Here is a 23,761-nt window from a genome sequence, read left to right on the forward strand (position 1 = left end):
AAATTTCTAAGCTACCAGGGGGCCAGAGACAAAAACAGGGCTACAGCTGCACTGTATTTTCCAGATGGTGGATGTCAACAGTATCATAACTGTTTATTACCCGAATTGGAATTTTCCAGTAAATACCACCATCATGGGGGAAGAAAGGACTGGTGACCTTACTAGTGTTTTGGATTCATCAAACATATCAAACGATCTCAAAAGTTTGGGGTTTGACGTAACACTAAATGCATTTTGCCAGCTATTGTCAACTTTCATTTAAAAATCCATTTTAGGTCACAAACTTGATTATGTCCTTTCCTCTTGGGTCAACTACTACACGGACCTGATTTCACGTGTATAATTGCAGCTGGTCTTCTTGTGCCCACCCTGTTGCACATTGCTGCCCTCTGTTGTTTACAGTTTTACTGGTGGAGTTAAATCTTCCCCTGATTTTGTAGGTGAGACAGAAGTTCCAAACTATGATTGATCTTACATAACCTTTGCTCCTGTATTTTTGCTCTTAAAAAAAATGTCCTGTCAGATGGCAAGAACTATTGGCCATACTAAGATTTTGTAATATCCTATTTCTAACAATGTCCTACAGGTTCCTAGGGAGGGGAATGTATATCCATTTGTTCCTCTAAAATTTTAACTCAAAGCACGCTCATACGGGAAATCTCTTGTATATTGGCAGTGTAAGTTATGACCACTTTGTTAATTCTGGGAAGTCCTAGAATAACCAAGTATACCTCAAGGCATGGATCACATGGCAGTAATAGGAGAAGAAATGGCCAGTTCTGAACTTCTATGGCAAGCAGGGCATTTTGTAATATTCTTTACCGATGTTATAATACTAAATCTTAGATTTTAATTTCCACATGGGTAAGATATATTTCTAGTGACTGGTAAGTGTCTGACACAATTACGGGGCATAGATGTGTTAATCTAATTTTACAGAAGGGAAAATTGAATTTTACAAGTTTAGTAATGTGCTCAAGGTCAAGAGTCTGGAAGTTGTGAAGCCTGGCCTTGGGTCTGACTGAATCAGAAGCTCATTCTTCTTTCAGTATGTCACCTGATGGCAAACCCTAGAACTTTTGTTTGAAAATATTTATGGAATGTAAAGTTAAAAAAAAAAAAAGCCACTGTTGACTAAGCATCAAGTAGCCTGCAAAACCATCTTGAGTAGTATCTGCAGCTGATAATTTCATGCCAAAATATTAGTCTTGGTTTTTATATGTCAATAATTCTCTTACTAATTAGTTACTAGCTCTTTGGATGTATCAGACATACTGTTCTTTACAAATATGGAACTTAATAAAATAGCATCTCTATCCTCATGTAACTCCCAATTCTACTTTTCTTTTCTTTTCTTTTTTGTATGTCTAATACATGTATGGAGAATCTTCTTAATTAATTAATCCAAAATTTTAAATCATTTTGAGGGTTCAGCATCAGTACAACTCATTTAATTTTTACTGACATTTGTATGGTGATAATTTTTTTAAAGATTTTATTTATTTATTTGAGATAGAGAGAGAGCATGGGGGCTGCAGAGGGAGAGGGAGAAGCAGGCTCCTCGCTGAACAGGGAGCCCCTTGTGGTGCTCGATCCCAGGACTCCGGGATCATGACCTGACCTGAAGCCAGATGCTTAACCGATTGAGCCCCCCAGGAGCCCTGTATGGTGACAAATTAAAAAAAAAAAAAAGAGTTTCTATCCCCCAAAATAAAAATAAATTATGTTATCACATAATAAGATGGGCTTAAAGTTTCTATTAAAAGTTTCTATTAAAGCACTAGCAAAGAGATATTTATATATAGCAAATATATAAATAAAGATATATATTTATTCTCAAGATAAATATATATCTATAATATATGTGTGTGTATACACATACATATACATATATATAACATTATGCATATAATTGTTAGGTAGTCCAAATAGGCCAGATGAGATATTAGTCACAATTTACTCTAAATGCTCTTTCTTTTAAGTGAAATTGGTAGGTGGCTTCATAGTTAACAAGTGATTCATTGATTAATGCATACTTCTCAGTTGCTTTAGACTGATCCATTATAAGTGTTAAAGTATGATGGTAATACAAGCACACTATATAATTTCTGTCCTTGATATGACTACTTTTTAAGAATATCTTTCACAGAGTAACATCTTTCTATTCTTCTAGCAGATCTGCTCTTGAAAACAGAAGCATTTGCTGTCACTTTGCCTCCCATTAATATTGAGTTGAAATGCTAGAATGTCATGACTTACGTTGCAATGATGGAAGAAAGGAAAAAAAAAAACCAGCTAATTTATCCCAAATCACTGCAAATGTAATTGCCAAAGATATATCTGAATAATGCTTGTGTAATATCCTGTCTAGAATTTGGCACATAGCATACACATGGTCCATATGGTACTTCTTTGTCCTAACACACCTCAAAGCAAGTATGAATTTTACTTACTTTACACCCCTGTTGCACCACTTACTAGCTACGTGATCTTGGGTAGTTGAGCCAACATCTTTGAATGTACATTTCTCATGAACTTCAATGGATTATTATTATCAGCCTTAGTGACCTCAGAGGATTTTTTTGGGAATTACAAGGAGATTATATTTGTAAGAGTGCTTCATAAATTCTAACATCACATATAAATAGATGCTATTTGCCTGTAACTCGAAGAAGAGAACATGATGTGGTATAAAGATCACAAGTCTAGAAGGATTCTTATTAACCATGAAACCTTCAGTCAGCTATTAATCTCTTGATCTTCAGTTCCTATGCTCTGGGTACTGCCTATGTCTCTTATCATATCCTGTGCCATTATATATATATCTCACTGCGATTTGGCCACTCTGGCATTGGTCCAGTTCATCCAAGATACTGAGCAATCTTGCCTCAGGATCTTTGCACATATTCTTCACTGGCCTGGAAAACTTTTTCTACTATTCCCATTCTTGGGGTTTTAGCTTAAATGTCATTTTTAAAAGAGTAGCATTCATTGGCTATCTGATTTAAAGGAGATTTCCCCCCAGTCCTCCACCATGATATACTCTTCCTACCTTGCTCTAGGCTTTATCATTCCAAAGTTTTTAGTTGAGAAGCACCTACATCTTTGAAAAAAAAAAAATCTTAACTGTAAACACGATGACTGCCAATTATTTAGTTCTTATAATGTGATTTATTTCTCATTCATGAAAACCCCACTGGACTGAGTGGGGTTTTCATGAATGAGAAATAAAATTTTATGTGTCAATCCACTGAGATCTCAGTGGTTTTTTGTTGTTGTTGTTGTTGTTGTTGTTGTTGTTGATGTTGTGGTAGTTATTACTTGCCCTGACTAGGACAACTACAGGAGCCATATTTTTAACTACTCAGTTAAATTGTGTCCTTCAGGAAATCAGAAGGTGAGAAATGGGCTTCAATTCATTAAAGGTGCTTTGCACTGTGGAAATATTTGTGATGTCATCTTATTTTCAATATTTTAATAGGGCTCAGAAAATACTCGTTGTTGTGAACAAGCAAATTTGACTAAATTGATACACTTTATGTAACTCCAGGTTTTACAACAATATTTAAAAGCCTTATCATCTTAGCTTTGTCCCTTCATTCAAAAATATTGGAGGAAAGGTGTACAGACTACACTTAAGTAATCTGAGAAAAGCAGCACAAGAAAAGAGGTGTCTTAACATAATATATATTTTCCTTCTGTTCTTGCCTTGATCAATGACAGGTTGTCTGAAGGTAGTCCATATTCCACTTTCACCAACCCCTCTTTTTTATATAGAAAAGATAATAGTTGCCTAAAGAAGACTCTAGCTCACACATTTGCTGTGTTTCACAAGGCATCTTTGTTCCTTAAGAGATAAGGCTGAATTCCTTCCACAACTATATAGATACATATATTTTTAGAGGGACAGGAAAATGAGAAACAGAAATTCATGCTTACATTTTGGTTATCAGAGATAGATCAAGTGAAATCAGAGGGGTATTTAATTAAAAATTATCTCTGTACCACATAACAGCACATGCCACTTTTAATTCTGCAGTTCTTGTGGAGTGTTGCAATAAATCTAATTTGTCACATTTTTACCCAAAAGAAAGCCCAGAGAGGTTGACTCACTTCCTAAAGAGAGCAGAGTTGATTAGTGGCACAAGTATAGTTCAAGCTCAAGGAAATGACAAATGCTGCTGGAAAATTCTGGAACCTCTGTTGTCTTACAAACTGACTCCCAACTGAACCATGTGCCTATGAAGTAAAGTTGTTCAGAATATGGTTAGTATTATAGCTCAATTAGTGTTCCTTTATTTTGTTTCTTCTGTCTTGGAAAATGTGAGGACCAAACAAGATAACACACCCTGTCTAACAGAATGCCTGGCTCTACGGAGATAGACAACTAATGGTAGTCCTTTCTCCTCATACTCTCTCACCATTGTTATTTCTTTTTTTAGGGAAAAAAAAATAACTGTAATTCTTTTCTATCTTGATTTTCCAATAATAGCAAGTCCAATTTCTTTCCTACTTTTGGTATTTAGGGCTATTCATTCCTTTACACAGAACAATTGGGATATATTCTTCTCCTTCTACTTGCTTCCTCCTACATCATTTTATTTTCCCTTCATGACCTGTGACTAGGTCTTTTACTAATTCCATTTTAGAGGAGAGAAACAAACCTAAAGAAGTAAAATGACTTGCTCTCGGCCATAAAATAAGTGACTAGGTTAGGAATAAAATCCAGAAATCAAGATTTTGATTCTTTTGAATTCTAATGAACTAACTAGATTAGTCCAAACATACTGAGGTACATTTTGCTGTCAAATACACAAGTACATAAATGGAGTCTTGACATGTGCTTGTGTGATTGGTCTTATTCTCTTGTGCCTCTTTATCACAAGACTTTTTTATAAGAAACTATTGCCCCTTTAGTCTGGGCCCTACAAAGAGCATGCATGGAACAGACCTGAACTAATCCTTAGAGAGAAACCAAGGCCAGCTCACTTACCTCCATCTTGAAGGAGACTTGCCCACTTGCACACAACTAGGAACACCCATTCTGCTGAGCTACATATGGGTGAATAAGAATAGATGGTTGCTGTTTTAAGCTGCTGAGTTTTGAGTGATTTATAACCTAATATTAGTTGACCACACACCCATGCATGTGTGCACACACACACTCACACACACACACACAAACACAAGTTACTGTCCTGACAAGTGTCAACAGTGAATAAGCTTTGGATAATTAGAGAGAAAGGCTGCAATGCTAACAGACCAGGAATGCTAAATTCAGGATCTTCAATATGATCTAATATATAATAAATTTAGGAGTCTCTGTATCTCAGGATTATCTCAGTTTAAAGCTGTAAAATAAGCCTTAAACAATCTGGTTTAGCAAAGATAGTACATAAGACAGAACAGCTCAGAAGGGTCTCTGGTTCCCAAGAGAACTTCATCAGTGACGGAGAGATACCAACCAAATTAATCTAACTGCTCTGCTTCTTCTGATAACATCTAATCCTCGGGCTGCACATAATGAGCCCTTTGAATTTCCAAGCTATTTTTTCTGGAATTCCACAGTTTTGAGTCTCACAAACCTCAATCACCAACCCCCGTGGAGATGTGAAAGTCTTTGACCAGAACTCTCCGAAAAACGTTAAGATTCAGTCTGATTAGATAGACCTGAGTCACATGCCCACATCTCTAAAACTGTGAACTGTTGTAATTGGCTTAATCCTGAAGCTAAATCCTGAAGTTTCCCATGTGACTAATCCCATTCACATCATCTGGGCAGAAAACGAGATGATCATGTCACCATGCTTGTTAGCCTTTTCACTTAAACTCCACATAACATGAAGAGAAAAATAATCCATTGAAATGTATGATTGACTCCTGACAAGGAATGGCTTAAAGAGGAAAGAGGTGTTAGTTAAGATCACTGTGGGTTTGCACAGCTTTGAGTATTTTCTAGTTTGAACAAGTTCCACAGCATTTTGCAAACACTTTGATATAATTGAAGACCACGATGCAGACTTTTCAGGAAGTCCAGATCATTGTTTTGACCATTATTCCCATTTGAAAAGATGAAATATCCATGCCACCCCAGAGGCCTCCAAGCCAAAGCTGAGTTGTTGTCTGGATGATTTACACGTGGATAACCGTCAGCCAAACAATATGACATACTACTCACTGAAGGCGTGCCAAAAACTGAGCAGGCTCTTCCTCTGGGTCCTATGGAAATTAAACATAAAAATGAAGAGTGAACCACATAAAGTAAATTACCTTTAGAATAATTATTTTAAAAAAAGAAAAAATAAGGCCAGACTTATATCTTAGTCCTCAAATATTGTACATATGAAAACTTTAAAAACACCAGTATCCTTTGATACAACTGATACTTAGTGAGCCCAAACTATATGTTCAAGTGTTTACTAAGTGCTCTATATCATTAAATCCTCATAAATATAATATCATTATTTTCATTTTCCATGAGGAACTAGTCAATCCATGTGGCCCTTAAGTGGTAGAACCAAGATTGAATCCCTATTGTCTCGTATCAGTCTGAATGTCCCCAAGAACATGCTATTGCCAAAGAGGCACAGACTATTACCACAGAATAAAGTAATAAACTATGCTGAGTGAATTTAATCTCTAAATGCTTCTAAACAGCATATTTTGATCTGAGTTTTGAAAACAAAAATTGATATGGGTTTAGGTGAAACGGAGAGGAGAACTGCAATAGGCCATTTTAATACCCTGAAACTATCAATTTCTCCAAATTCTCTAGTATCTTTATTAAAAAAAAAAAAAATCCATGGGCGGGGCGCCTGGGTGGCTCAGTCAGTTAAGCATCCAACTCTTGATTTCAGCTCAGGTCATGATCTCAGGGTCGTGAGATTGAGCCCCGTGCTGGGATCCACTCTCAGTATGGAGTCTGCTTGAGATTCTCTCTCCTATCCCTCTGCCCCAACCCCACTCGTACTCTTTCTCTCTCTCTCTAAATAAATAAAATATTTAAAAGTGATAATAATAATAATAATCCACTTAGGTGTATATTTGGCATGGTAAGGCCTTGTGCACTATTGCTTAATACTTGTTTGTTGAATAAAAGTGACATTCAAAATGGGCTAAGCCATTTATTAGAAACTTATTTTTATTGTAATCTACCTGGTATGGGATTAGCCCAATTCTTAAAATTAAAGGAACTCTGAAATTTTTCATAAAATTTAAATATTGTGTTTACTTAAAATGATTAGGATCTAAAAGCTACTCACAAGCTTCTGTTAAACAAAGCTATTTTATTGTTGAAGCCTCAAAACCATATAGCTATAATTTTTAGTACATAAAAGGAGCTTTATTAATGATAAGATGACAATAAATATATTTTTAGTTGTAAATGATTTTAAAATAATCATTGTGTATACTCGTACATTTAAGCTACATAAATTCAATATTTCAACATTTTTTTTTCTCTTTCTACTGATTAAAATGTGAAAGTAAGGGTGCCTGGGTGACTCAGTTTGTTGGGTATCTGCCTTCAGCTCAGGTCATGATCCCAGGGTCTTGGGATCGAGCCCACATCAGGCTCCCTGCTCTGTGTGGAGCCTGCTTCTCCCTCTCCCTCTGCCTGCCACTCCCCCTGCTTATGCTCTCTCTTTTTGTGTCAAATAAATAAAATAAATAAATGAATAAAATCTTTATAAAATGTGAAAGTGCATCAAGACCACTCTATGGGAATCTGTGTATGTATATTGTCATTGGTTGCAGGGTTTTTGTTGTTACTGTTATTTTGCATTTTACATAGTACTGGTTAACAGACAAAAGTGTATTTGCAGCATTTGATTTTACAGTAAAAATAATTTCTTAATGTCTTGCCCCCTCCTCTTTCTCTCTTTTACTTCTATCAGAATAATTTGGGAACTCTGATTTTCCTCCTGGCTTCAAGTTCAATCTGTTGTTGTTGATAATCCCAGCATTTTATTCAGTACTTTCAGAAGAAGACCTTTGATACAAATGCACAACAGTCTCCTTAACTCTGATGGGCAGACCTGGTGCTATTTTTCTCCCCACCAAATCAGTTCTTGTCTTATCCATGAAATTGCTTTGCTATGCATTTTATTAGGCTCGAAGTCTTAATACTCTTTCTCCTGCTGAGAAATGAAGAGGATATAGGTCCCTGGATAAACTTATCTGCTGGGAAGGGAACACAGAAATGTAATCTCCTAACTGGCCTCATATCATTTGGCTGTGCTCTGCACAAATGCATCTGAAGATATTTATCAGACTCTTAAGCTGGGATCTTCATGAACGCAGGCTACCGCCCCTAGATTCAAATAACTGGGTTTATATCCTCTAGCCCAAGGGTGACTTTTGAGTATTAAATCAGACCTGTGGGTTAAAAGAGAAGTGGCCTTAAGATAGTTTAGATTTACTGTGAATGGCAAAAAGTGAGCAGTGCAGAGGGAGAGGAACGTCTGTACAACACTTCCTGTTGTAAAAGATCCTACCTTGAACTTGCTGATTGAGAAGAAATAATACAGTGCCTTGCAAATAAACCATGCTGATGGATGTCTTCTGCTAGAACAGAGCTCACTGTATTTACTCTCTTTCTGTTTGATGTCAGCATCTTAGCACTCAGCATGAACTCCACTTCAGCTAACTGTCGAAATAAGTTATTTCTAGTCGATAATGAATGCTTCCCAAACATGTTATTATTGAAAATAACAGGTTCCAAATGTGTGACCGTATGGTATACAATTCATTTTCTTCCTCTGTAAGAATTGGATTTTCTTGTCATTAGAGCTGAATTGTGTGTCGACACTGTGCTAAGTTAGAACATCCAGAATCCAGACCAAAGGCAAAAGTTGCATTGGAAGATTATACTAACAACTGCAACTGAACAGTGGCTTACAATCTGCAAAGAGCTTTTGGAGTACTCTCTTTGAAATGTCTTGTTCCTCTCTAAGGAAATAACATATATATTTGTATTTCCATATTAGTGAAGGGTGGATTTAAGCATGGGGAATTGAAGTGACTTGCCCAACATCATCAGAGAACTAGTAATTGAGAACGCTGAGCCTCAAACCTTGAGTGTTTCCTTCCAGATCTAATGTTCATTCTTTTCTTATTCTAAAAGTAAAATATAATTATCTGGATTTACTTTAACAATAGAAAAGAAGAAGCACAAAGACCCATAATGGGAGAGTAACTAAAAACAGCTCAGACAACGTCAGCGACTACATCTTGCTTGTTAGGTTACACGGATAGTTATAGTGTTGTAAAAAGGATTCAAGCAAATTTCTGGCCTGTTCTTGAAATCACATTTCAAGGTATACATTTAAGAGTCCAATCATTTTGAAAGACCTCTTTTTACGTCCTTCCCCGTGTTCTTTTTTACCCTGAAATATCATCTTGAACGATAGTTACAACTGAGCATGCTCTTTAGACTCTTGTCGGCATACACACATTCCATTGTTTTAGGAGCACCAATGCTGATAAACAAATGGATCATTTCTCCCTCCCTCCCTCCTGGCTTTCCTTCCCTCTCATCCCTTCCTACCTTTCTTCCTTCTTTCCTTTCACACTTATTCATTCAATACCTAATATTAACCTAGGCACAATAATAATACTTATTTTTTTGACTTTCAGTTGCCTATTTGAGATTATTCCACTATATCACTTAAGGAATTATTTCCCCTGCTTCATTTTAATAGAATATTGAAGAAACCATTTTTCCTGAAATGTTATGCCTGCAACCAGGCTGGAATGAGTGATAGCAATAACCACCCATTCTTACTTGCATCAGATTTGTCTCCTGTAAGAGCGTCTGCATTTGGCATAACACTGGGTTTCAGTTAGGCTGTGATGATCAAAATAGCATTTACGTGATGGGGAAAATATGGTGATGACAAATAATGAAATCATTACAGCGAATCTGCAGTTCCATTCCACTAACTGGTTTCACTCAATTTAGCAAGGAAATTATAGGTTCACTTTTTCAGGATAGATGCTCCTGGAAATAGAAAAGATGTTTGTAAACAGAATGCTGTTACCATCCAAGTAAGGGAGTTTGCTCTTTAAGCATGCTTTGCTAAAAAAAAGGAAAAAAGAAGAAGAAGAAAAAAAGAAAAAAGTGGAAAGGGTCGAACTACTCCAATAATTGATATTTTTGTAAATCTTTATGTTCAAGGCCTTAACACTTTATGGAAGAAACTAAATTATGGTTCTCCATTATTACCCCATTTAATCTTTACAACAAGGTGGGAATGAGGTCTGTTGTCATTGTTATGCCTGAGTGGAGACTTTCAGGGATTCCCTCACCCGTTAGGAATTCTGTGCCTTTTGGCTTTGGGTTTTCATAACTAGCACTTAGTGGTAGATAACATGATGGCTCACTAGTCCTCTCTCCTTGTTATTTAAAGATGCATCAGGGCACCTTGGTGGCTCAGTTGGTTAAGTGTCAGACTCTTGATTTTTGGCCCAGGTCATTATTTCAGGGTTGTGAGATTGAGCCCCATACGGGCCTGGCTCTGGGCATGGACCCTGCTTAGGATTCTTTCTCTCCCTCTCCCTCGGCTACTCTCCCCTGCCCCCTCTAAAAAAGTAATAAATAATAATAATAATAAAAATAATAATGCATCTATTCACTTCACATGTGACTCTACAGGACTTCTGCCTACAGTGAAGTGAGTACTTTTCCTGCCCCAGGGATGCTGGGTTTGGCCGGTGATTTACTTTGGGCATTGAATGTTCTTAGCAAATGGAATTCCAGCAGAAGCTTAAATGTACATGAATGTTTCCACTTCTGGTGCTTCTGGCATCCACAATGAGAAGAGCACATATCACATTGTTAAGGGTCCCAGGATGGAGCAACACTTGAGAAGACCTAAATTAAATCCATCACCTATAGCAAAGCTGGGTTGAGGCCAGCCAAGCTCCAACGAGCAGCACGTAACTTAGAGATTCACTAGTGGTCTCTCTGCCCCTTCTTCCTGAGAAGCAAATCCACTGGAAAGATTACAAAAGTTACAAAAGAACTCTTTTATACAGGATGCTGATGACACAGTCATTGAGACCAAATGGCTCCATTATGATTCCAAATAAGGAGAGTGAATAATTTGGGATTTTAGTTGCTTCAATTTGTTTTAAAGACTAGTGGCCACCTAGGAACGAATAGTAATATTCACAATCCAAGTATTTTAACTTCTCTACTGTTGTCAGCCAAGGTTCTCAAGTTATTTTCAGATCAAAGTTATCTGTTGAATGAATTGGAACAGGAAAGACAGACCTTGCTTTTAATAAAACATCTTGATTTTCCTCTTTATTATTATTAAACTTATTTCAGAAGATAGAAGTTATTACTGAATTTGTTGTTATTTATTGATTACTACTATTTTTTCCAAATGTATTAAAGCAGTCTTGTTTACAAAATAAGTTATTCAAAATAAAAACAAAACTAGAGTCATTAATGTAGCTCTTTTTTGTGAATCATTTTATTTAGGTTAATTCATCTTCACACTGCTTTTCAGATTTCTTGCTGAAGAGAGGAAGGTTTTCCTACATATTATCTCGTCCAATCTCAAATGGAAGTTTTGGCACTCTGATAGCATTAATGTGTCAGGTACAATTAGGTTGAAAATTCTCTGAGGACAAATGGGTTCCACAAAGCAGGTGGGGAACCCTTGTGATATTTCTTGAGGCGGACTTCATGGCACTCCCTATTAAGTTGCTTTGAAAAGTTCGATTAGCCATGCCTAGGCAAACAGGCAGATCCTTTAGTACCTTCTGGGTAGTTCTACTTTAAATTGGTAAATTTTTTTAAATGTGCAGTAATTTTTTTTTCCTTTAAGAGTTTTGTGTGTGAGCATGTGCATGTGTGTATATGTACAATACATTAGACAGGAAGAATAGACTTACCATATGTGTTCCACTTAAAAATAATGATAGAAACATCCAAGCCGGCCTAACAAACAGACGAGAACTGATATCCCTGCAGCCCTCTCAAATCCTTCATTCTACAGAGTCCTGGAGAACACAATAGTGATACTATTTGGACCCAGATTTTAAGGAACAAAGACTGCCACTATAGCTCAGCTGATTCTTATAGCTTCCTCCCAGAAAGAAAAAATGAAAAGAAAAGAAAAAGGAAACATAAGATATAAGAGGTCACCACATGTTGGGTCAAAGAAGAAATCAGAGAAGAGAATATAAAGAAAGGAATGACAGTGAAATTTCAAGAGCAAAATAAAGAATATTGTTATCAAATCAGTGTGTGTGTGTGTGAGAGAGAGAGAAGAAAAATGTTTGAAACATCTTTTTGTTCTAAATGTTAGAAATTTCTCCAAGTTTGTATCACTATTAATTCTAAACACTGACTTATTAACGTTTTTCTTCTGTTATGCAGTTGTGCTTTTTTTACCTTCCAAATGGATGCTAATCAGTGAAAGGTGATAGTATTTTACCATTGCATATTGTTAACCTCCTGTACCATGCCTTTATTTATTGTGTTTTACCACCTTATTTATTCATTTTACTGCACTAATGTGCTTTGATGATAAAAGCAAAGAAATACATGCAAAGATAACGAGCTTCTGGTCAAAGGTGAAAAATGCTTGCGATATTCTTCTTCCTACCTGACACAGTGATAGTCAACATTATATTAATTAGATCTTATTATACAATCAGACTCTATTGTTTACATCAAAACAAGATTATATAAGACGTTTAAAAAAATTGGCACATCTTTGCACTTATTCTGGGCCACAGGACATTTTTGCTTCAGAAATCCAATTCTAAACGCAATCCGCGAGATGAGCGGTTTACTGATTTCAATGGAGGCTTCAGGCAACTACTTGTTACCTTAAAACATGACCATTCGCTTGGATATTTTTGAAGACATTTTCTCTCTATGCTACGGAACTTTTACCTGCCAACATTTTATCAACATGTTTTCAATGGGAAATTTATTTCACACTTTCTCATAACAATACCTCAATAGCCCATATGTCTCCATATGGGCTATTTGATAGGTCAGAATGTGCTGCCTGTGTATGGCTATGATAAGGGGAAAATCCAAAAATGCCAGTTTGGACTTTTTCTTCCTTGTGCACTGAAGACAGTATTTTTCCTTATCATCACTTATTGGGTATTATAGGTCTAATTGTAGAATGAAGCTTAGCATAGGGAAATTCGCTTCAATTAGAGACCCTCAGAACCATCCTACCCTTGCCATTGAAGTGTTTAATTAGCTAAATAATAAAAATTAAGATGATTAAATTTCTTAGCAAAAGGCCTTTGTTTTTCAGAAATTATTGAGATTAGATTAAATGAATATGGTTCTTTGCTGCTGGGTCAGTGCGAAGGAAACTTGAGCTCAGGTCCAGTGTTTTGCTCTTCTTTGGCTGTTTGATTTTAATCAAGTCATTTCACCTCCCTGAGCCTCATTTCCTTCCTGCAAAATAATGCTCCTCACACCTGTTTTAGGTAACTCCAGCCATCTATGAATCAGAGGTGAAAATCAGGTAGTATATTTAGTTTTAACTTCAGTACATCCAAAGAGCGGATGAGTAATAGATTTCATTTCATTTCATCCTTCCAATCAACCCAAGCTGTAGCTGGTAAATGACAAAATAAGGATTCAAGTTTGATTGCCTCTACTATTTCCTCCCTTCTTGACTTGAGTTAGAATTTACTGCCAACAAATGAGACAAAGATAATATGTCTTTAAGATCATCAGGAAGAAGAGAATTCTGGGCAAATGTTAGCTGGCACTCTTCTACCTTCAACTCCAAATCATCTATTTCTTCAGAACCAAAAGGGTTACACAGACATCTAAACCAATGTATATATCTATATGTGCCTATTTATTAGAAAATAAAATCCAATTCCAACACAACATCTCAGGTTTTTTTCTAGTCTTCTCCCTTTTTGTATTTCTATAATGTCTAACACTGAAAAATCTGGATCACATTATAATCAATATTTGTATTTATTATTTGATCATTTTACATGTTTGTTCTATGTTACTAATCTCCCAGCCAAGCCAGCCACCTCTTTCCATGGCTCTGCACTCATTCTAAACTGCTTTCTAGGCTATCAGATGGCTCCTTCATGGGCACCTCCCTCTCCATTTACCTCCCACTGGCCTCCTTGGCCACTGGTTACATAAGCAAATACTTATAGTTCACCTAGCAGTGTCCCAATTCCTTCCTCCAGGCACACTTTTGACCTTTCACCACCCCCTTCTCTTACTGCACTGCTTTCTTAGCCACCAAGAACGCGGAAGCTTCTAGATGACCTTCCCCATCTCCTGCTTTCCTGCCTGTCTGCCACCCTCCTCTCCTGCCTCACTACCTGCATTCATGGTCACTGACACACAGGTCCCTCCTTGAAGAGGAGGAAAGGAAAGGTTGAAGGACAATAAGAGAGGGAAGATGGAAGTAAAGGAAAGAAAGAAGAACAGAGAAGAGTGGAGGGTGGGTAGAGGAAGAAGAGAGGAAAAAGGGTGGAAAGAGGGAAGGGAAGAATTTAGAAAGACTGTAGAGAAGATCAGGGAAGAGAATGACAGAGAAGGGGAAAAGGAAGGTGAGAATAGGCTCGTAAAAATCACAAATGAACCAGAAGAAACAACTCAAGATGCGGAACATAAATATTCAAACACTGGCCTTGCTGTAAATGTAGAAATGGCTGTTTATTCATGTAAACTTTCCTGAGGCTTCTCATCACACTTAGACTATGAACCAAAGCCCTATTTGGGCTGACGGTAGTCTCAATATATTTATTTATTTGCTTAATGTAATCATTTCCCAACCATGCCAGCTGTCTTACCCAAAAAAATCAATGTTAACAACTTTAAAAAAAGCATGTTTTGTTTTTTTATGTTTATGTAATCATATGCCAGCATATCTGTAGACACACACACATATATTCACACACCCTTAAATATAAGAAATCTTGGGATTACTTTGCTTTATAAAAGTATGATTCTGTTATATAAACAATGCTATTCCTTTATTCTTACTCAATTTTATTTATGGGTGTGCTAGATTTCATTTAAGAAGGACTTTATCAATTCACATTTATTTATTTATTTATTTATTTTTAAAGATTTTATTTTTATTTATTTGAGACAGAGAGAATGAGATACAGAGAGCATGAGAGGGAGGAGGGTCAGAGGGAGAAGCAGACTCCTCGCTGAGCAGGGAGCCCGATGCGGGACTCGATCCCGGGACTCCAGGATCATGACCTGAGCCGAAGGCAGTCGCCCAACCAACTGAGCCACCCAGGCGCCCTCAATTCACATTTATAAGAGGATATGTACCTCACACCCATAGCAGGAATAATTATCCTTCATTTTACTTACTAATTTGATGAGCATAATGTGATGGCTCATTGTTACCTTAATTTGTGTTTCCAAATTGTGAATTTAAGCATTTACAAAATATATATAGGCCATCAATTGCTCTTCAGTGAATTGTCTATTCATGTGCTCTGCCCAATAGATAATTGGAATAATGTCTTTTTGCTCAATTTGTTAAGAGCAATAGATATGTAATAGATAGTAATTCTTTTTGTCTTACCTAAATTGCAAATTTATATTTCAAATCTGTGATATGCTATTTGGTTTGGTTTACGTAATAATCTGCTATAAAAATTATTATTATTATTTTTTATATTTCAAGTCTATTTGTTTTCTTTTTTAGCCTCTGGATTTTGAAGCTTGGTTAAGAAGCACTCCCTACCTTAAATTACACAGTTGTGTTTTGTTTTTGTTTTTTGTCAACATTTAAGTCTTGTACACATTTATAATTTATCTATTGTTTAAAGTATCAGGTAATAGGTAAACATTGTTATTTATTTTCTAGGCGAATAAACTTTTTCTATAATATTATAAAATAATTCATCTTCCTTTTAATGAATTGAAATATCACCTTGCACTAATATCTTGGTATCTATATCTATATAGTCCATTTTTAAACCAAGAATATGTTAATTTGATTAATATAGCTTTATATGTTTAATATGTGGTAAAGTTCTCATTTTTCATAACTTTGGGGGACTTATTTGAATACCTATAACTTATAACTTATAACCTATAACTTAAAAACTCTAATGTCATTTGAATCAACTTTTGAAGGAAAAAATACTTCCAGTGATTACACTTGGAAATGTTTTAAATACATATATCACTTTTTGGAGATGGACACTTTTCTAAGCACTTAATTTTAAAATGGAGAATAACTACTGATTTTGAATACTTATCATAATTCCAGTTAGTTAATAATTAATTTATTAATTTTGGTGGTACTGTTATAGGACTATAATCTTCTAATCCCACCCTATTATACAAACATATCTGCATCCAAAAATTTTCTAATGTTAAAAAAGCAACATATTTTAAGTTGCATGTGTCTAATTTGTATCAGTTATAGATTGGTTGAATCAGCTTAAATTTTCATGTAGAGTTATAAAATAGAAAAATAAAAACACATAATAAATTCTGTTTTTATGGTATATCATACATTATGAAGCACAGTGTAGTAGAGTATATTTTTTAGTACACATTAAAATATCCTTTACATGCTGCCTGAGACTTTTTATTTCAGAAAACTAATTTAGAATAATAAAAGGAATAGAAAGGGCATCAAAGCTTTTCTATGATGATTATATCATAATTGATGCCTTGAAAATTGTATCAGGGGCTAAGGCCGGCTTAGAATACAAGTCTCCTGATTGGCATTTCAATTCTTAGTTCACTGTGACAGCTCATTCTCATTTGTGGTGAGATCACTCTTTGACCATTTGAAAGCCTCAGGTGGAATTTATATACATAACATACATTTATTTACAGAAATATAACCACCAGTGTCACCCTCACCAGCACCATTCTGATGCATATGTGTAACCATGAGAACTAAAGTTGAAAAGAAGATAAACCAAGAGACACAGATGCCTGAGAATCTAATGATGCTGACTATAGCGTCTGACAACCTACAGTCAATCCCCAGATACCTTGATGTGCCTAATGTCAACTACTCTTTGTGTAGATGCTGAGGAAACAGAATGGATATGACACCTCTTCTCTTATTAGTATTTCAACATATCTTGAAGACTACCAAAAATAAGAAAGTGACAGCTGGTGTCTGGCCACTTGCTTGGACTTTGGATCTTAAGACTTTGCTTTTTGGTTTTGCCTCTGCACTTTAGGCCAAATGTTAATGGTGAAATCATTTAAATTCTTCAAATCCCAGTTTTGTAGTCTTCAAAATAAGAACAATAATAGTCATCCCGATGACTCACAAGGTATCAATGAGAATAAAATAAGCAATGTGTTTAACCACAAGAGAAAAGTAAAATCATATTATAAGGTGATTTCAGATAGTTTTGGGTTTTAAATTTCATTTTCAGAGGATAACACCTTAGCTTACATAGCACTTTGGATTTTGCAGACAACTTGAACATGGGTCATTTCATTTAATATTCTCAAACTTCTATATTAAAATAAGTCCCTTATTTTTGAAATGCTTGGGTTGGAATACCCAAAGATTAAATATGTAGGCAACAGGATAACAGGGAAAGACCCAAGTTTTTATTCCAAACTCATTGCTCTTTTATGTGTTTCTATTCAGAGTAATAGAAACTTTCATAGTGTAGAACTTAATATCACTAGAAATAAAAAGTCACTTAACTAGAGTGGTCTTCTTTATTCCTCCAGGGAAAACTGATTGCTCTTTATGTACACAATTATATAATGTTAATAACCCCAAAGTACTTCTAGCAATTTCTAAAAGAGTTAATTCATTGACATTTTCATAACTCAAATGCAAAATTGAAATAGCTTAATAATTCAGAATAATATATCCTACACTCCTCTACTTCTAATAACTCTCTGAATGTGCTTTCTCTTTGCAAATTCATGTTCCATTTCATATACCTCCAGATTCCCTTCTGTAGCTTTGATTTGAATGCTTATAATATGTTTGATGTTATATTATGTCTGATTTTCTAATGTTTCATATTCTTTGAAGAGAAAACATATCTTATTTGTTAATGGAGCTGAAAGCAGTGAGGTCTCCCTGACCTCTTATTTGTAAACAGTCTTTCAGTTTTGCAGGGAGGATAATGTTTGCACATAATGAAAAATATAACTAGTATCCATCCATGGGGCAATTATATGTGTAAATATGTATTTCATAAATGAACTTATCTCTCATAACAAACCCAAGAGCCAGATATTATTGTTATCATTCCATTTGCATGGATAAGGACACTGAGGCTTAGAAAGTTTAAATAAGGTCCCCATGTTCAAACTGGTCACGAGCTCAAATTAGATTTTAACCCAGGCCATCTGACTCCAAAGTCTTTGCTTTTAGTTGCCATGTTACATTATCTCCTATGATAGGCGATTATTACATATTTATCAGCTAGAAGAAATATTGCTTCTAAATTACTGAAACCAAAGCTATGCCTGGTCAGTTGGTTTATGGATTTATTTGATATAAAAATTCAATTAAAGAAAACAACTGAGAGCTAAAATGAGTAGGGAGAATTCAGATACTGTGTATCAGAATCAATAGATAGTGTATACATTCAGCTTAGGAATTGATAAACAAATTTCTAACCTGATCTAATAGAAAAAGTGTTTCAATCATAGTATCACATTTTGAGATTCTCCAGATTTCCATAGATGTTATTACCTCTAATAAAGAATAAAAAATCAACACTCCATAACCACATCTCCTGAAAGAGATTATTATTATTTGCATTTGTTTTTGCTCTGTTTTTAAGGTGCTTATCATCTTATGAAAATCAGATGTGCAAAAGTGATTCTGAGCACCATTCCTCCAATTATAACACTGTTGTTTCCCCTTAAGTTTTCTTTGCCACTATTCAAAACCTTGCCTCAGAAGTCAGAAGGATTTATTTTATTTCTGGCTGTGAGTTTCTGACAAAGTTCTCAGGTACCCAAATAGAAAGTATGCCAAACCTAAAAGTTTCAATGAAAGAAGACTGGAAATCTGTCTATTCTCACCTTGCCTTTTGGGAGGCTTTTGGTTCACTTTGGGTTGTTCTGTCTCCCATTTTCCTTCAATACAGGTTGAAGAACAACTCAGAGTCTTTCTCCAGCTCTGGAGCAGGCACTCTTCACACAGCAATACTGATGAGAGACCTGGCGGTGAGGGAGAAAGGGAAAGAAGCATTTGACATGTTTTCCATTTGTATGGTTAGAATGACCCAGTATTAGTGCCTAGCAGCCCAGCTCTGCTTTTCTGTGTGCTCGTGGGAAGGTCATGATTCAGGAAAATCATAGTTCAACCCTAGCTTTAGTACTGGATATTTTTACAACATGGGAGAGTCACTTTTAAAAGGGTGTTAGAAAACCCACATTCTTAGAGATTTCTAAAGATAGTCTACTATTGGGAATTGTCCATTCTTGACAGCACAAAGTTGATTATGATAGTCTATGATGACACATTTCAAGTTCTCGAAAGATGCAATTTATGTTAATTTTCTAAGAATAGATTGACCCACCAGTGACTCTATATAACAAAATTACTCTTTCCATAAAAAATCATATATATATAATTACACATGCATAAGTATATTTATGCATGTGTGTATGTGTGTATACACTCCATGTATTGAGTGAAAGAGCATAATGGAATATAGATCAAATCTCACCTTTGTCTCTGCCACTCACTGGCCATGTAACTTTTGGACAAATGATACCATCAACCTTCTCTTTTGAGACAAATTAAATAATGTAATTTTGAGTTCTTTAGCAGTGCTACTGTTCTTAATTTCTAAATCAGGAATTACTTACACTTGCACATTATAGGAAAATGGTGCAATCTGTCACATGCCTGTAATTTATGTCAGGTCATTTGCATTTAATGTCTTTATATACTGATTTTCACAATCATAATTTAAGCTTAGAGCTTGATTTTTAATGCTTTTTATTATGGCTTAATACAAAAAGTTAACTCTATGTTGTTTCACCTTTTCAATTAGTTTTGCAGTTTGCTCACATGCTAATCCCTCTGGCAGAATTGTTTCCATTATCAATGAGGCTTTATGGGTAGCCCACAAATCATTATGAGGTTTGGCACAAACTTTTAGATTAATGAGATAAATCTGATTTCCCTCGGTCTTCTTGTACCTAAAATGTCTTTTCTGAGAGTCATATTTGTGAAAATGATTTGGCTCAGAAAATCTGTTTAAAAACATGAAGGTAACACATCCCTTAGGTGAGGATGATTAAGAATATAGGGATCATGCAATTAAGTTTAATTGGATTAAGTAGAGCAGACTGACTTTCATAATTAATTTAGTTTCATGATTGGTCTGTGGGGGTATTATCCCAGATGAAAAAGATGATTGTGGTGAAAGGGCATGAAATACTTCAAGATATAAACCAAACCACAGACAATCCAGGTATTAGAAATGTTATGGAACCTGGACTGGATCGCCTGATGGAAGAACCAAGTGGCACCCGGAGATCTTGGAGGATAGGAAGTTTTTTTAATGCCAGCAGGCTCAGAGGAGAGTGCTCTCCAAAGGTCTGAGCCCAGAGCACAAACAAAGAGGGCAATTTATATACTTCTACTTCCGTATACTTGACACTTTTGGTGCATGTGCGAAGCGGGGCAGGGAGAAGAACCCGAAAGAGCCCCGGGGCAAAGACTGGGACTCTCTCACTGGCTCAGTTGGCCATCTTAGGACACAGATTTTCCTTATCATTCCCCTCTTTGATGCCCCTTTAAACATCTGGTTTAGAGGGCATCATTTTCATCTTCTAAGGGGCAATAGTGAGTAGGAGTAACTGGAGTCTGATTTTAGCAATTTGAGTAGTGATAAACCTAGTAAGAGCATTAGGAGTACAAGGACCAAATGCTACTATGAGGAGAAGCAATAGGAGGGTGCCGACAAGAGGGGCAAACCAAGGGAACCATTGTGAGAGGGTATCCCACCAAGTTGTCCACTTGAGTGTTTCCCACTGGCGATGTACTTGTTCCTGTAATTGGGTCAGAGTTTCTTGGACCATCCCTGACTCATTAGCATAGAAACAATATTCCTCCTGTAAGAAGAGGCAGAGCCCCCCTTGTGCAGCCGTAAGCAAGTCAAGCCTGCACCTGTTTTGGAGGACCACTGAGGCCAGTGAATTGAGTTGGTGCTGCAGGGCCAGGGCCAACTGAGTGAGGGTGGAAAAATCCACTGTGAGTTGTTGAGTTAACCCCTGGTACTGAACCTGAGATATCCCCATGCCAGTGGTGCTGAGGGCAACACCTGATGTGGCCAGCAGGCTCATGATAAGAGGGATGGCTATGGGGGAGCGTCGAGGGAGACTAGGAGGTCTCTGTATGAGTGGGGCATCACTCCCAGGGAGGACTGAAAGATCGGGTAAGAGACTGACAAGCGTGCATGATTGATTGTGTGGGGTGATGCAGATGTATATACCTTGATCACAAGCTAAAAATGTGTTGTTAGGTGCACACACCCAACTGTGGCCCATGATGGGAGAGGAAGAGTTGCCATAGAGCAGTACTGGAGCCAGAAAGGGATAATCTGAGGTCCCCAGTGCCGAGGTGGGAGGTGATATGGTAGATTGGTTGAGGATGACACCTAGGTATTGGACGGGACCAGACTTCATACAGATCCAGCAGTCAGACGCTAGGGGTGGATTCAAGTGGTTAAGTGCTTGGTGGGAGGCGTTAATCATACCTAACAGTTGCACTATAAAAGCTTGCTGCATGTGGATGGGGGACCCTGGGATGCGCCAGGGCGAGTTATTTTCTGTCTGACTCTGGGGGTTTACTGTAAGGCTTGGAGTGAACATGGACTTAATCATAAATTTGGCCATGGGGTTGGTCCCCATAGGGTGATATTAGCCCAACAGGAGAATGATTCCTGTAGCCCATGATGTGGCATTGGGTTCTAAAACTGAGAGGGTGAGTGGTATACAGTGATCGTTAGGGCAAGAGGATGGGGCAGCCTTGCGTGACAAGGAAATGCAGATGTCACTGCGCTGTTTGAGGCGCCACTTGGTGGACCATCGTTCCATTCCCGGTCAAGTCTCCACCCATGACTCACATCCCCAGACTTGCAAGCAGAACTGAAGGCAGGTGTTTGGCTGTTGAGGCGTAGGGCCCCCACAGATGTAGATATCTACCAGCTGGTAACCTGAGTGAGGGCCACGGTAGTAACACTGTCTATGTGGTTCCCAGGAGGTATCAAGAAGCTGTCATCCATCAAAATGGAGGTTAACGTTTGGTGTGTGCCCATCCCAGGTGGAAGAAGTCAGTGGGGGCGCTGGTGCGGGATTGAGGGGGATAAGCTGGAAAGTCCATTTGCCAGTAATGGTGATACGAGAGTTTGCCCCTCTTGCCTGGCTAGGCAAGCTAGAGGCAGTGCGGAGGAACAGCACACAAGGTAGCAGAAGACCAGGACCGACCAGGGCCAGAAAAACCATGGTGAAATGCACTCAGGAGTAAATAGCAGAGGGCCAGTGAAAGTGGGATCTATGACCTTAGGTAGAGGGAGCCACCGTGGCTAACCCATCAGCAGATGACCCGTGGACAAGTGAGTGCAGTAATACAACCTAGGAACACTCAATAAGCAATGACAATAGTAAGCCTCTGGGGGAAAGGTCCAGTCAGGAGGGGCAACAGTGTAGAGTCCAACTCTCAAGATGAGGGAAATCATGCCGATGACAGCCAGGGACCATGGTGAGCAGGTATCCAACAGTTGGTGGTGTCTCGTCGAAGGTGAAGCCGGAGTGGGTTCGTGAATTCTGGCTGGACTCTCCATTGGCACATCTCCTCATCAGAATGATGAGCTTTCTTCACTCTGGAGTGGTGGACCCACAGGGTGACACCTGAGACCTTGAGGGCAGTAGGGGCAGTTAGAACAACAGTGTGGGGCCCTGTCCACTGCGGTTTGAGGGGGTCTTTCTTCCAATCTTTGACCCAAAATGAGTCCCCTCTCTGGAAGGAGTATACCTGAGACCCTAAGGAGATTGGAGCCCTCTCGATGGAGTACTTTTGTAATTTATTTAGGTGGCCCCCAGGGCCTGAAGCTGCTCCTTTACCCCTTTATCTCCAAACTGATGCAAGTTTCCTGGAAGTTTTCCCAAGCACAGGGGAGGCCATCCATATATTAATTCGAATGGGGAGAAACCTGATGTCCCAGATGTGCAGCGAGCATGCAGGAGAGCTAGGGGTAGCAGATCCGGCCATGGGAGGTTAGTCTCCTGACAAAACTTTGCTAAGGTTCCCTTGAGGGTGCGATTCATTCGCTCTACTTTCCCTGAACTTTGGGGCTGGTAAGCAGTGTGGAGTCTCCAGGTGATGGTGAGAGATTTGGTCAAGACCTGTACAATGTCTGCCACAAATGCGGGTCCATTGTCATTATGGATTGTTAATAGCAGGCCGAACCGGGGCACGATCTCCCGCAAGAGGACTTTAGCTACTTCCCAGCTTTGCTCCGTCCTGGTCGGGAAGGCTTCGACCCACCCAGAGTATGTGCATACTATTACTAGGAGATATCTGAACCCCCTGCTCGGCTGCACATCTGTGAAGTCTACCTCTAGATCTTTGAAGGCAGTTGCTCCCATCCTCTGGACACCTGGTGGGGGCCATGATGCAGACCGAGCATTATTTTTAGCACATGTTATGCATCATTCACTCGTTGCTCGGCATAGTGCTGGCAGCTGACTGATGTAGCAGTGCTTCTTGAGAAGGACCTCTAATGCAGTTTTCCCCAGATGAGTGAGTTG

This window comes from Mirounga angustirostris, unplaced genomic scaffold (genome assembly GCF_029215605.1).
Source record: "Mirounga angustirostris isolate CCGP_5_RB_7025 unplaced genomic scaffold, mMirAng1.0.hap1 SCAF_2, whole genome shotgun sequence".
Lineage (NCBI taxonomy): Eukaryota > Metazoa > Chordata > Mammalia > Carnivora > Phocidae > Mirounga > Mirounga angustirostris.